Below are 13385 nucleotides of genomic sequence, written 5' to 3' on the forward strand. Positions count from 1 at the left end.
TTGCATGGGTCTCAATCAGGCTTTAGAGACGGTTATCTACAGAGTCTACTCTCCTAGGAGTTACTGAAACAATACGCCTGCTTTTGGACAAAGGGGAAACAGTGGCACTCATTCTATTAGATCTGAGTGCTGCCATTGACAAAGTATCTCATCCTACTCTTCTAAAAGCACTCCAGTACTTGGGAATTGCCGGCTCAGCTTTGGAGTGGAATAAAAACTTCCTCCCCAACAGGACTTTTCAGGTCTTTTCTCCATTGGCCAGCTCCAAGACTTATACATCTCCTTATGGAGTGCCACAGGATCGATACTCAGTCCCATGCTATTTAATCTTTGTAAGTCCTTTAGCTACCATCGCGGAAGAGGCTGTGTTGTCTTCTCTTATGCAGATGATGCCCAGCTTCTCTTCTTACTATCCAGCAAGGACAAATCCAGTGTCTCGTCTCTACAGGTAGGGCGATACAAAATTGCCAGCTGGATGCACTCTAACCGGTTAAAGTTAAATGGAGGAAAAACTGAGGTCTTGATCATGGGGAAGGATAAGGATCTTTGGGGCCAACATCACTTTGCTGTCAGAAATGGATGTACTTCCTAAATCGGCACAAGCTGTACGCAATTTAGGCATAGTGATAGATGATCAGCTGACAATGAAACCTCAAATAGCAAAGACCACGTCAATCTGCTTTACAATTCTTAAATGGCTCAGTAAGATACTATGGATGCTCCCTGAATCCACTCAAAGAATCGTTATTCAGGCCCAAATCATCTTGAGGCTTGATTATGGCAACGTCCTTCATCTAGGAGCAAATAGGGACAAAGGCCCACATGCATCATTGTTTCATTTTGCCCTTCCTAATTTGCGATTTTTAGGGAATCGCAAATTAGGAAATGCAAAATGGGATGCATGAACATTTTGTCAAAATATTTGAGAATCGGTAAAAATCGCAATTTTTACCGATTCTCAAATATTATGCGATTAGCAAAGTGCGAATTCGCAATTCCCATTCATTCCTATGGGCTAAAATGCCCATGGAATGAATGGGAATTGCGAATTCGCACTTTGCTAATCGCAAATCCTGATTGCATTTCAAGGGTGGAGAGGGGGGTTCAAATGACCCTCCCCTGCACCCATGAAATGTTGTTTTCGCATCATGTTGCACACACACATGTCCTAAGGACATGTGTGTCCGTAACATGAATGTGTAAAAAATGCTTTTGCAGCATTTTTAACACTTTTTGCAAATTTACCGAGTGGTTCAACCACTCGGTAAATTTGACACCCTAATTGCGAATTCGCAATTATAAAAGTAATCATGCATTGCTTTTAAGAAATCGCACATTTGTGATTTCTTAAAAGCAATGGCATTTTTAGAAATCGCAAAAATGTTGCGATTTCTAAAAATGCTTGATGCATTCCAAAAAGCATTTTTGGAATCGCAAACGGCCGATTTTAAGGAATCGCACCGTTTGCGACTCCAAAAATGCTTGATGCATGTGGGCCTTAGTGCGCAAGCTGCAGGTGGTGCAAAATTCTGCGGCCAGGTTACTTCGCCAAGTACCAAAAACATCCTCCATCACAGGTACTTTACGGGATCTTTACTGGCTCAGGATTGAGCACCGGATGCAATTTAAAACCTTATGCTACATGCATAAGATTAAGCTAGGTACAGCACCCCATTATCCTTGCTCCCTAGCTCTGACTTATCTCCCGACCTATCTACTTCGCTCCTCATCCCAAGCCAACTTCATAGTCCCTAGATTCAAACTTTCAGGCATGGGTGGATGTTCATTCTCGTATCTGGCCCCAGTGTTGTGGAACTCACTCCCTTACCTACTCCGTCATGAGGTTTGTCATAAAAACGTCCGCAAAGGCCTCAAGACCTGGCTATTCAACCAGTAAAAAGCTGTTTACTCTGTCTGCAATCTGTCCTTGACGACGGGAAACCTCTGGGTAGCTGTGCGCCTTATAAATTTTGTATAATAATAAAAATAATAGTAATTCAGTAAACCGCCCTCTAATGGATCTGCTCTTTTCTCACCTGCCGAACCCAAAGTATCACACCCCCCATTCCTCTGTGAACCCACAGAAGTCTCCTGCGGAGTACACCAAGGATCTTCGCTCAGCCCCACGCTCTTCCACTTCTACAAGGCCCCCTCACCGCCATCGTCAGACAGCATGGACTTAGGATAGTATCCTATGCTGATGACACCCAGCTCATCCTCTCCCTCACAAAGTGAAAAGGTGAGTTAGGTGCTCGAGGTTGTGCTCGTGAAGGGATGGGGATGTGATAGTAAAGATAAAATTGCCAATACTTACAATTTTTACAAAGATGAAAGCGTCCCCATCCCTTCACGATTCCTATTTGAGCACCTTACTCACCTTTTCACTTTGGAGCAACAATTGAAATTGCAAACTTGTGACTAATTCTTAATATAAACCCTTTTGATAGCCAAGTCAACCTGGTTATTGTTCAAGTCAATTATTGTGAGGTCTTTTCTAATTTTGTTTTCCTCCTCGAGAAGTTCACCAGTCAGTTGGACCAACTTTTGTACATCAGCATATTGTGGGTTTACTATGAAAACACAAAGACGTTGAGCCCATCCACTTTTTACCATTAGTAGGTTTTCCTGTCACTTGCATATGCCTGCTTTTTTTTTATGGATTACCTTGTCCAGCTTGTGTCCGTTATGATAGTGTAACATCGACAATTTGTGTCCTTCCACTGCTTTCTATTAGGGACCTGCTTTTTTTCTCTCAAGCACTCCATGCAAGTCTATGTGTTTTCAAGAAGTCTCCAGTGTGTGCTTCTCTTCCCCTTACCACACTCCAGGTTGCTTTCTCTTACCCATGTACTTCTCCCTGCCCTCGGGATATTGTTCTCTAACCTATTGTTCCTTCTCCCTGCCCCCTCACTCTGTTGCTTCACCAACTACATCCTCCTTCTCTCTCACCTGCTGCATGCTTTTCCCACCCTCCTACTTCCCCCAGTGTTTGCTTGCTTGTGTGCATTTCCCCCACCTTCTCCACATTGTTCTCTTGTTATGTTATGTTAGAGAAATTTGTAAATTGCGTGAATACCCTTGGGTGTCTTGGCGCTATATGAAATTGAGCATGCTAACAATAACGCTTTTAGTTGTTAAATAACTAAGTCTTACACTCCTTCCTGAATGCCAACAAGGAGGAACTGGCTCTGATGTGTGCTGGAAGCCTGTTCCATAACTTTGCAGTGCTGAAAATGATACACCTACCCCCCCTTTGCTTTTTTGAATTTGGGAATTACTAGAGTTTTGGAGTTTGTGGCTCGTAAAGCTCTGATAGGGGTGTACCATTTAAAAGCATTCCTAAGAATATCCGGGCCTGTATTATACAGTCCTTTATGTGCAGGACATTAGGCTTTAAATTTTGCCTGGCTTCGAATCGGAAGCAAGTGAAGCTTTCGTACTCCCTGGGAGATAGAATGAAATTTGGGGAGCTTCATGATCATTCTTGCTGCAGCGTTTTGCATCAATTGAAGCCAATATAGTGCTTTTCTTGCACGTTTAAGAAAAGACTATTACAATAGTCCAATTTTGAGAGGACTAGTGTAGTAATCACATTTTTCTTAAGGTTGTCAGTAATGTATGGCAGTATTTTGCTGATCTTTTTTATGATGAAGTAGGCTGAGGATACCACCCCGGACCCTTGGGCTCCCAAATTGGGTTTGTCATTAATGATGACTCCCAAGTTTTTCGCTTTGGGAATGAGAATACGAGGCTGTTCTGGCCACCAACTGGGGGACCAGGTTGGAGAGGGATTCCCAATTATAATGATCTCTGTTTTTCCTGAGTTGAGTTTCAGACAATGCCTACTCATCTAACAGCTGACTGCTTCGATACAGTCTCGACATCTTTGCAGTCCTGACAAGTCATTATTAGCAGCAGTGACTACCAATTGTGTGTCGTCCCCATAAGAAGATAGCTCCATCTTAAAACTTTTAATAAGAAGGGCCAACTTTTCCACATAAACATTGAACAGAGTGGGACTTAATGATGATCCCTTTGGCAGCCCACAAGGCAAAGAATACAGTGTTGATTCATAGTTGCCCAGTGGCACAGTTTGTTTCCTGTCTGTAAGAAAGGAGGTGAGCAGAGCCATGACCTTCTCCTTAATCCATGTTTCCGCTAAAAACTGGATTCGTTTTTTTTTGTTTTTATGGTCCACTGTATTGAACGCAGCCGATACGTCCAGAAGGATCAGGACTGTGGTGCCTAGATATTCATTCTGGTGTTAGTATCTTAGCTGGACAAGGATCATTTGGAGAACCTGATTTACTTTGCATGAGGGGAGTTGCCACTTGTTCTTGAGTGGTAGGCATAAATGCATTGAAGGACAGGTTGTTTTATACTGACTGTGTTATCTGCTCACTATTGGGATGATTGTTATTGTTATCAAAATTTTTAAAAATGTCATTAACCTTCTCTTTAATGGTGTATGTTAAGGTATTACAGAACTGTTGACTGTGAATGGAGTCATTGCTATTAGGAATCGATGTAAGTTTAGTGACCCCTGGAATAATTCACTGGTCAAATTAGAAGCCTTTTCTATCATTGAGGTATAGTAATTACAATTTTCCTTGATGACGAGGTCTTTATACCTAACTATTGTGAGCTTATAGGCAAGTTCTTCTTGTGCATCATAATGTTTCCTTCAGCTCTTTTCAAAACTACTACAGGATTGCTTTTTTTACCTCAGGACTTCTGTGAACCAGGGGGCTAATGGTTCCTTTCTATTCTAATATTTAACATTGGTAGGGATAAAACCTGGGAGGGTATCGTATAGCCAGTCTGAGTAACAGTTGGAGGCTAATTCTATGTCAAAAGGGAAAATAGGGTGGTTATAACTTAATGCTTGAGCTAGTAAATCTGTATTGAGTTTGTTCCAGGCCCTACTCAAGGGTGTATAAAAGATTTAGGTGATTTGTAGTGTCTACTAGGGCTTTCAATGTTAAAAATAATTATATAGTGATCAGACCATATCACAGGAGATACATTTTGAATTTTTATGGAAGGGTTGTTAGTCTAGGTGCATAATCTCCATTATAATCTGATTGTGGAATCTACCGGTGTCCTCAAATCAAGGTGAATCAATGAGAGTTGCGCGGAGGGCAGAATGAACATAGCGCCTTACCTGATACTTGAACAACTTTTCCTGACCAAGCAAGTATGGGCACACACGGGCTTGACTAAGGCACACCTTTGATGCGCCAGCAGCGCGCCCGCTTCGCGGACGCAAAGTGTCTATATTCAATACCTTCTTAGAGGAGGGGGGCATGTCCAACAATGTGTTGGTGTCGGAAAGTAAAACGCTTTTGGCCAAATGAAATGGGCGTTTTTGACTGGGGCCTAGCAACCCTTGCAACACTTCCAAGCAGAGAATTTCTTTGAACAAATCCTTACTATAAAAATCATGTTGCAGTACAATACGAGGTGCTCTAAATGTTATCATTGCACAGGTGAGTGCGTAATTATTAAAAGTGTACAAAGCCAATTAAGGGCCTGATTTAAATTTCAGTGGACAGGATATTCTTTGTGATGGATATACCATCCGCTGTATTACAATATTATAAAAAAGAGCAAACAAATGCATATTGTTAGAAACAATTATGTCTTAGAATCTAGAAGTTGTGATACAAAACATATCAAGGATGATGTCCTTGGAAGGAGATACATTTGAACCTATTGGGCAAGATACATAAAATGTACATTGAACTATGGAACTATATGTTCTTCAGAGTATTCCTTTACTAGTTTAAAAAAATCGAATGTACCCTTCAATGATCTACTAAAAACATTTTTGGGGACAAAGGAAAAACATAGCGTTTCCAAGTTGTTATGATGTAAACCTGCTTGTAAAGGAGGTTTTGGTTTACCCCAATTTAACAGACAATGCAAAGCTTTTTAGATTGAGATTTCTCATCCTAAATTTCAGGATTCTGTAATAGAGTCAACCACATTATTAAGTAATATGAAGGTGTGTGTGCATTATTTAACTCTGTCCTAAGTAGTTGGATCTAGCATTTTATTGAAGAGTGAGTAGAATAGGTCAACAGAGTAATTTTATATTTAGGATGCAGTGGCCCTACAGAGAGATCCAGCCTTACATACTCATAAAATGTCTTGTGGTGGTGAAATGGAATCTCAAGAGGAATTAGGCAAATTAAAGATGTATGGTGTCAGATTTATGCATTTCTACAGTTTTCCTAATTTAAATTTCTACTAAGGTAAATGTATGCAACTGAGCGTTGAAATGTAATAGAACCTATGTTTAAAATGTTTTTGAGAATACCCCACTGCTTTCAAGTTTCTATATTTTAGGTAAAGAACAACTTGCAACTGCAACTGACTCCCATGATCTATTATTGTGAATGTTTACTGTTATAACTAGGAGGACACTTGCTTTTAGGAAAATCAGATCATTTTCTATTCTACTTCTCTTTTGAATGTAATTCTGCAGAATTAAATTGTAGTCAACTGTTAATTATTTCAAATTATGCTGGCTCTATTGAAAACAGCTACATTCATTTTATTTGGAATCAGATTGATGTGGGTTAGTGGAACATCCAGGGAAACCTTATATTGTTTAATAGTTATATGTTTTGAGATATTTTAATAGTTTGAAGCTGGTACAAGGTCCTTGCCCATTATTAGCGCTATTGTCGAAATTTAAAAATAATTTGAATTTGACTCTAGGAAATAAATAATACGTTTTAGTAGTAGCTAATAGAATTATTCAAGCAAGGTGGAAAAGTAAATTGTTACAGTTAGAAATTGGGTTCCTGGTTCATTGGAGTGTGAACCCTAGTCAAGCAGTAATCACAATCCTAGTAAGAATAAGGCACCAGCAATCCCCAAATTAAACTGTACTCACCCCCTAGTAGCTTTGCAGAAAGTAGTCAGGTTTAACATGAAGGCAATCTGTAAAGTATTTGTACAACACTTTAAACACTATTATCAGTGAAAAAAATACACAAAAAGATCCCACTTCAGTTTAAAAAAATATTGAATATTTTAATTGATAAACAAGATCAAAAAGACATAAATCCAATAAGTAAAACTTGAGATATTGATTTTCAAAGAATAAACTGTAAAATAGTGCTTAGAAGCAATAAGCGCTTACTTGGGTTATCTGGTTGCGCCAGACCAGGACAAAGACAAATGTTAAGGCTGACTGCGATGGGGCGAGGGCCGAATACAGGGACTAAGTATGGGCGGAAAATCCGTTACGCTCGCGGATTTTGCGGATTTGCGGTAAATTCGCAATCCGCGAGATTTGCGAATTTCCCGCAAAATCCGCAAATTCGCACGCAGCGGATTTTTTTTTCTTGCTGATACAATTTTGCGGCGTGCGGTGTTGGTGATACAATGTTTGCGGCGCGCGGCGTTTATCATCGTTTGCCGAGTTCTTTTTCTCGATATTTTGCGAGTGCTGCGCCATTTTGGATCTTGCTGCGGGATCCAGCGGGAATTTGGCGAGCGCGATTACGTCATCGCGGCTTGCCAACTTGCACAGCGAGAGTTTGTCAACGCGAGTACGGCGAGATCACGTCTCGCGGTACTTCGCAATTGCGAGATTTGAGATGCGGCGAGCAGCAACAATCTCGCACAAGCGAAAATATAAAATTTGCAATTCTGCACAAGAAATCCACCAGCAAGCAGCATAAACCTTATGATTTTTATCTGAATAACTCCTTAGGTTGACATTTGCCTGCACTTTTTTAGCGAGGAGTCCATTTTGGGGAGGGGGAGAGGGGGTGGGAGGAAGGAAGTGCCCCACAGTCAACTTCCTGTTCCTGTCCAGCAGGCTCCTCCCAGTGCTTTGTCCATCTCCTGGTCACTTTTCATTTGGATCTGGAGCTGGAAGGATTACTTTTTGTGGATGCTGCTGGATATTTGGATTTGAGGCCTTTTTGACTTTCTTTGGATCACTGTTGGATTAGAAATTTTACAAGTAAGTTTGTTTGGGGCATTACAGTTGCTGCAACTACAATTTTGGAATTTTCGATTTTTCGGGCTGTTTTGGGGCCTTTTGCCCAGGGGTACTCAGTGGTGGGTGGACTGAGTCTTTCTGTGGGGTGTCTTGAACTTAAACATCATGGAGGGCATGGATGGATTGGGATTGTGCTGATTTTTCAGTGATTTTCGTTTTTTGGGGCTGTACTTGTGGCCTTTTCACCAGGGTGTATTGAGTCTTGCATGGGCCTAGTCTTTCTGTGGGATGTCTTGAACTTAAACATCACGGAGGGCATGGATGGAATGGGATTGTGCTGATTTTTCAGTGATTTTCGATTTTTGGGGGTGTTCATGGGGAGGGACAGGCCATGTGGCTGGGGGCCATTTTGAGTGCTGCTACAGGGCCTGGCCATGTGCAGGGAGGCAAGTGGCCATTTTGAATGTAGGCATTGTTGTTAGGCCTGAAACCATTTTGCCTACTTTTCAACCTTTATGCCCAGGGAGTAGTGAGTGTTGCATGGGCCTAGTCTTTCTGTGGGTTGTCTTGAATTTAAACATCATGGAGGGCATGGATGGAATGGGATTGTGCTGATTTTTCAGTGATTTTCGTTTTTTGGGGCTGTACTTGTGGCCTTTTGACCAGGGGTATTGAGTCTTGCATGGGCCTAGTCTTTCTGTGGGGTGTCTTGAACTTAAACATCATGGAGGGCATGGATGGAATGGGATTGTGCTGATTTTTCAGTGATTTTCGTTTTTTGGGGCTGTACTTGTGGCCTTTTCACCAGGGGTATTGAGTCTTGCATGGGCCTAGTCTTTCTGTGGGGTGTCTTGAACTTAAACATCATGGAGGGCATGGATGGAATGGGATTGTACTGATTTTACAGTGATTTTCGATTTTTGGGGGTGTTCATGGGGAGGGACAGGCCATGTGGCTGGGGGCCATTTTGAGTGCTGCTACAGGGCCTGGCCATGTGCAGGGAGGCAAGTGGCCATTTTGAATGTAGGCATTGTTGTTAGGCCTGCAACCATTTTGCCTACTTTTCAACCTTTATGCCCAGGGGTAGTGAGTGTTGCATGGGCCTAGTCTTTCTGTGGGTTGTCTTGAATTTAAACATCATGGAGGGCATGGATGGGATGGGATTGTGCTGATTTTTCAGTGATTTTCGTTTTTTGGGGCTGTACTTGTGGCCTTTTCACCAGGGGTATTGAGTCTTGCATGGGCCTAGTCTTTCTGTGGGGTGTCTTGAACTTAAACATCATGGAGGGCATGGATGGAATGGGATTGTGCTGATTTTTCAGTGATTTTTGTTTTTTGGGGCTGTACTTGTGGCCTTTTCACCAGGGTGTATTGAGTCTTGCATGGGCCTAGTCTTTCTGTGGGATGTCTTGAACTTAAACATCACGGAGGGCATGGATGGAATGGGATTGTGCTGATTTTTCAGTGATTTTCGATTTTTGGGGGTGTTCATGGGGAGGGACAGGCCATGTGGCTGGGGGCCATTTTGAGTGCTGCTACAGGGCCTGGCCATGTGCAGGGAGGCAAGTGGCCATTTTGAATGTAGGCATTGTTGTTAGGCCTGCAACCATTTTGCCTACTTTTCAACCTTTATGCCCAGGGGTAGTGAGTGTTGCATGGGCCTAGTCTTTCTGTGGGTTGTCTTGAATGTAAACATCATGGAGGGCATGGATGGAATGGGATTGTGCTGATTTTTCAGTGATTTTCGTTTTTTGGGGCTGTACTTGTGGCCTTTTCACCAGGGGTATTGAGTCTTGCATGGGCCTAGTCTTTCTGTGGGGTGTCTTGAACTTAAACATCATGGAGGGCATGGATGGAATGGGATTGTGCTCATTTTTCAGTGATTTTCGTTTTTTGGGGCTGTACTTGTGGCCTTTTCGCCAGGGGTATTGAGTCTAGCATGGGCCTAGTCTTTTTGTGGGGTGTCTTGAACTTAAACATCATGGAGGGCATGGATGGAATGGGATTGTGCTGATTTTTCAGTGTTTTTCGATTTTTGGGGGCGTTCATGGGGAGGGACAGGCCATGTGGCTGGGGGCCATTTTGAGTGCTGCTACAGGCCCTGGCCATGTGCTGGGAGGCAAGTGGCCATTTAGAATGCAGGCATTGTTGTTAGGCCTGCAACCATTTTGCCTACTTTTTAACCTTTATGCCCAGGGGTAGTGAGTGTTGCATGGGCCTAGTCTTTCTGTGGGTTGTCTTGAATTTAAACATCATGGAGGGCATGGATGGAATGGGGTTGTGCTGATTTTTCAGTGATTTTTGTTTTTTGGGGCTGTACTTGTGGCCTTTTCACCAGGGGTATTGAGTCTTGCATGGGCCTAGTCTTTCTGTGGGGTGTCTTGAACTTAAACATCATGGAGGGCATGGATGGAATGGGATTGTGCTGATTTTTCAGTGATTTTCGTTTTTGGAGGCTGTACTTGTGGCCTTTTCACCAGGGGTATTTGAGTCTAGCATGGGCCTAGTCTTTCTGTGGGGTGTCTTGAACTTAAACATCATGGAGGGCATGGATGGAATGGGATTGTGCTGATTTTTCTGGTTTTTTTTTTATTTTTTTGGGGTGTATAACTGAACCTATGTTCCTCTGTCTTCCATTGTTTTTAGGTGCACAAGACTGAAGAGAACCACCAGTGCCAGGAAGAAGTCCTGCAGCGGTGTGTGTGTGCAGCATAACGTCACGCGACGTCACGTCTGGCCTCAGACAACTCTACAATTCGTGCAACTGCGGCCTGCTGTCTGACCTGCTCTGAAGAAGATGGCCCCAAAAAAAGGTCTCTGTAGCTCCTCTAGCAAGAAAGTTGCTAGTAAGGAGCAGAAGAAGCAAGTTACCAAGGAGGCTGGTGTGCCAACCGCCACGTTTTTTGGGAGCAAAAAAAAACATACGCCTGCAGCAGCAGGATCTGCTGGGGACCAAGCTGGGAGCAGCACCCCCGCTCTATTGGGTTCAGTGCCTCCACCACCACCCCAAATTAAGTCAAAGCCCTTGAGTGCTTCAGAGGCAGTCAGTGTACTTCTCCAATCACCATCGACCAGTGATGTTGGCTCATCGCAAGAAAGTAGCAGCAATGTCCCTGAATCAACACAGGTTGTTGTAACTCATCTGACAAGTGTTGAACAACCACAGCTGCAACAACAACATGTGCAAGTAGTACAAGCCCAAGTACATGTGGAAGGAGAGGCAGCGCAAGGAGATGCGCAAGCAGAGGTGCATGGAGGGTCACAAGTGCCCACAATAGTTGTTCCTCCCAAAGTAGGGGCACATCAGGAAATTGACAATCAGACCGAGGTATCATTTGAGGAAGCCACTTCTCCTGATGATCATTCATTGTCTTCCACATCCCTAGCAAGGAAAAGATCAAGGGGGGTGTCTACATCTTCTTCAAGCTCACCTCCTACTGATGATCTGGATGACGAATGGGTACCACCACGGCAGCCTGAGAGTGAGGCACACCATGATCTGACAAAGATACCTAAGCGTAAAAGGAAGGTCGTCGAAAAACTCATACCTATGGAGTGTGATGAGGCTCAACAAGAAGTGACGCATACTGCTGCTGATGAAGCCCTTCACGACGACGATCCAGTCATCATAATGGTCACTGCAGCCCCAGCGGGCATGCAGCAAAGAGACATTTTGACCCAATCCCGAGAAGCTGCTGAGCGTGATGATGATGTCGACGAGGAGTCAATGGAAACACAACAATCATTGGATTTGGAGTTAACTAGTACACCAACACCTACCGCGTCCATATTTCTTCCTCGCAAGAAGGGACCTCCATCCACCTTGACCTCAATTAGTGGTGATGAAAGTGCAAAACGTACTGAAGTTCGGCAATCCACATCCTCCACTTCATCTGGCATTAGCAGCAGGACCACCACCACCAGTATATCCGGCCCCCAAAGACATTTCAAGTCTGCAGTATGGGACTTCTTTAGTGTTTCCCCAAAAAAGGAAAACATAGCCATTTGTAGCATTTGTAAGCTTCGAGTTAGTCGTGGTAAGTTTGGTACCAACTATGGTACCGGAGGCCAGAGAGGTCATCTTGAGAGACAGCACGCTGTCCAATGGTTTGCGCACCTACAGGCGATCAAGGAAGCCCGAATTGCACGAAATGAAAACGTTGATGTTTCATCTGATGATGACAAGGAGGAAGAAGACGTGTCAAACACTTCACTTACACCCAGTACCCCTGTCAGCAGCACACCACATGTGAGCCACACTAAGAGAGTGAGACACCAATGCGAAAAAGTTCATCAGCGAGCGTAACTGGGTCGAAGATATCATCATCATCATCCCGTAAATCCTTGGTCCAGGGCAACATTAAAAAGATGTTGTTTACAGAAGCGCAATATGAACGCAACCACCCACTGACGCGTCTGTATAACACTAAGCTGGCTAAAATGCTAGCTCTGGACCGTCTCCCTTTTTCTTTTGTAGAAGGGGTTGGTTTTCTAGAATTAGTGGCAGCGCTCTGCCCTAAATGGAAGGTTCCTAGCCGGTTCTATTTTGCCCGAGTTGCGGTTCCAGCACTACATGAAGATGTTCTGAAGGTGATTGGGGCAGCTTTGCAGAAGAGTGCTGTTCACACTATACATCTGACAACAGACATGTGGACCAGTGGCGCAGGCGCTGATTACATGTGCATCACTGCACACTGGGTCTCTTTTTCAGGGGCTAAAGCAAAGCTAAACGCAGGTGTTGACGCGGACATTGTTTTTAAAGCTGCTCGGAAACATGCAACACTAGCCATGTTTGGTTTGGAGAAACGTCACACAGCAGAAAACATTTTGGATGTCTTTAACACAAATGTCCTTAACTGGCTGTCCCCAAAAAACGCCAGGTTGGTTATGTTTCCACGGACAATGGAGCCAATATAGTTAAGGCCATGCGGCTGGGTTACTATTTCAGAGTGCCGTGTTTAGCGCACTGTATAAACCTGGTTGTCCAAAAATTCTTGGGTAATAAAGGCAGTGCAGCGTACAGAGTATTGGACACCTGCCGAAAAATGTGCAACCATTTCAGCCATTCTTTTAAGGCCCGGAAGCAGCTGAGGAGCCTGCTATATCAACGTCAAATGCCAGTGAAAGCACTCATCCAGGAGGTGGTAACACGTTGGAACTCAACCTTCTACATGCTTGAGCGTCTGTATGAGCAGTATACGGTACTCGATCAATATTTCTTTACAGAGGGTACAGCTCAGGAGGACCTGAGGATGGGTGCGGCGCAATGGAACATAGTTCAAAGCCTGACACGCATGCTTCGTCCTTTTGAGTTCTTCACGCGTGCAGTCAGCAAGGAGGACTGTAATTTGGGAAAAGCTATCCCATTGTTGTACATGCTGGAGCACCAACTGAAGGAGGTGTGTTCTGTGTTTGAAAAAGA

The sequence above is a fragment of the Lissotriton vulgaris genome, chromosome 8, assembly GCF_964263255.1.
Source record: "Lissotriton vulgaris chromosome 8, aLisVul1.2, whole genome shotgun sequence".
Classification (NCBI taxonomy): domain Eukaryota; kingdom Metazoa; phylum Chordata; class Amphibia; order Caudata; family Salamandridae; genus Lissotriton; species Lissotriton vulgaris.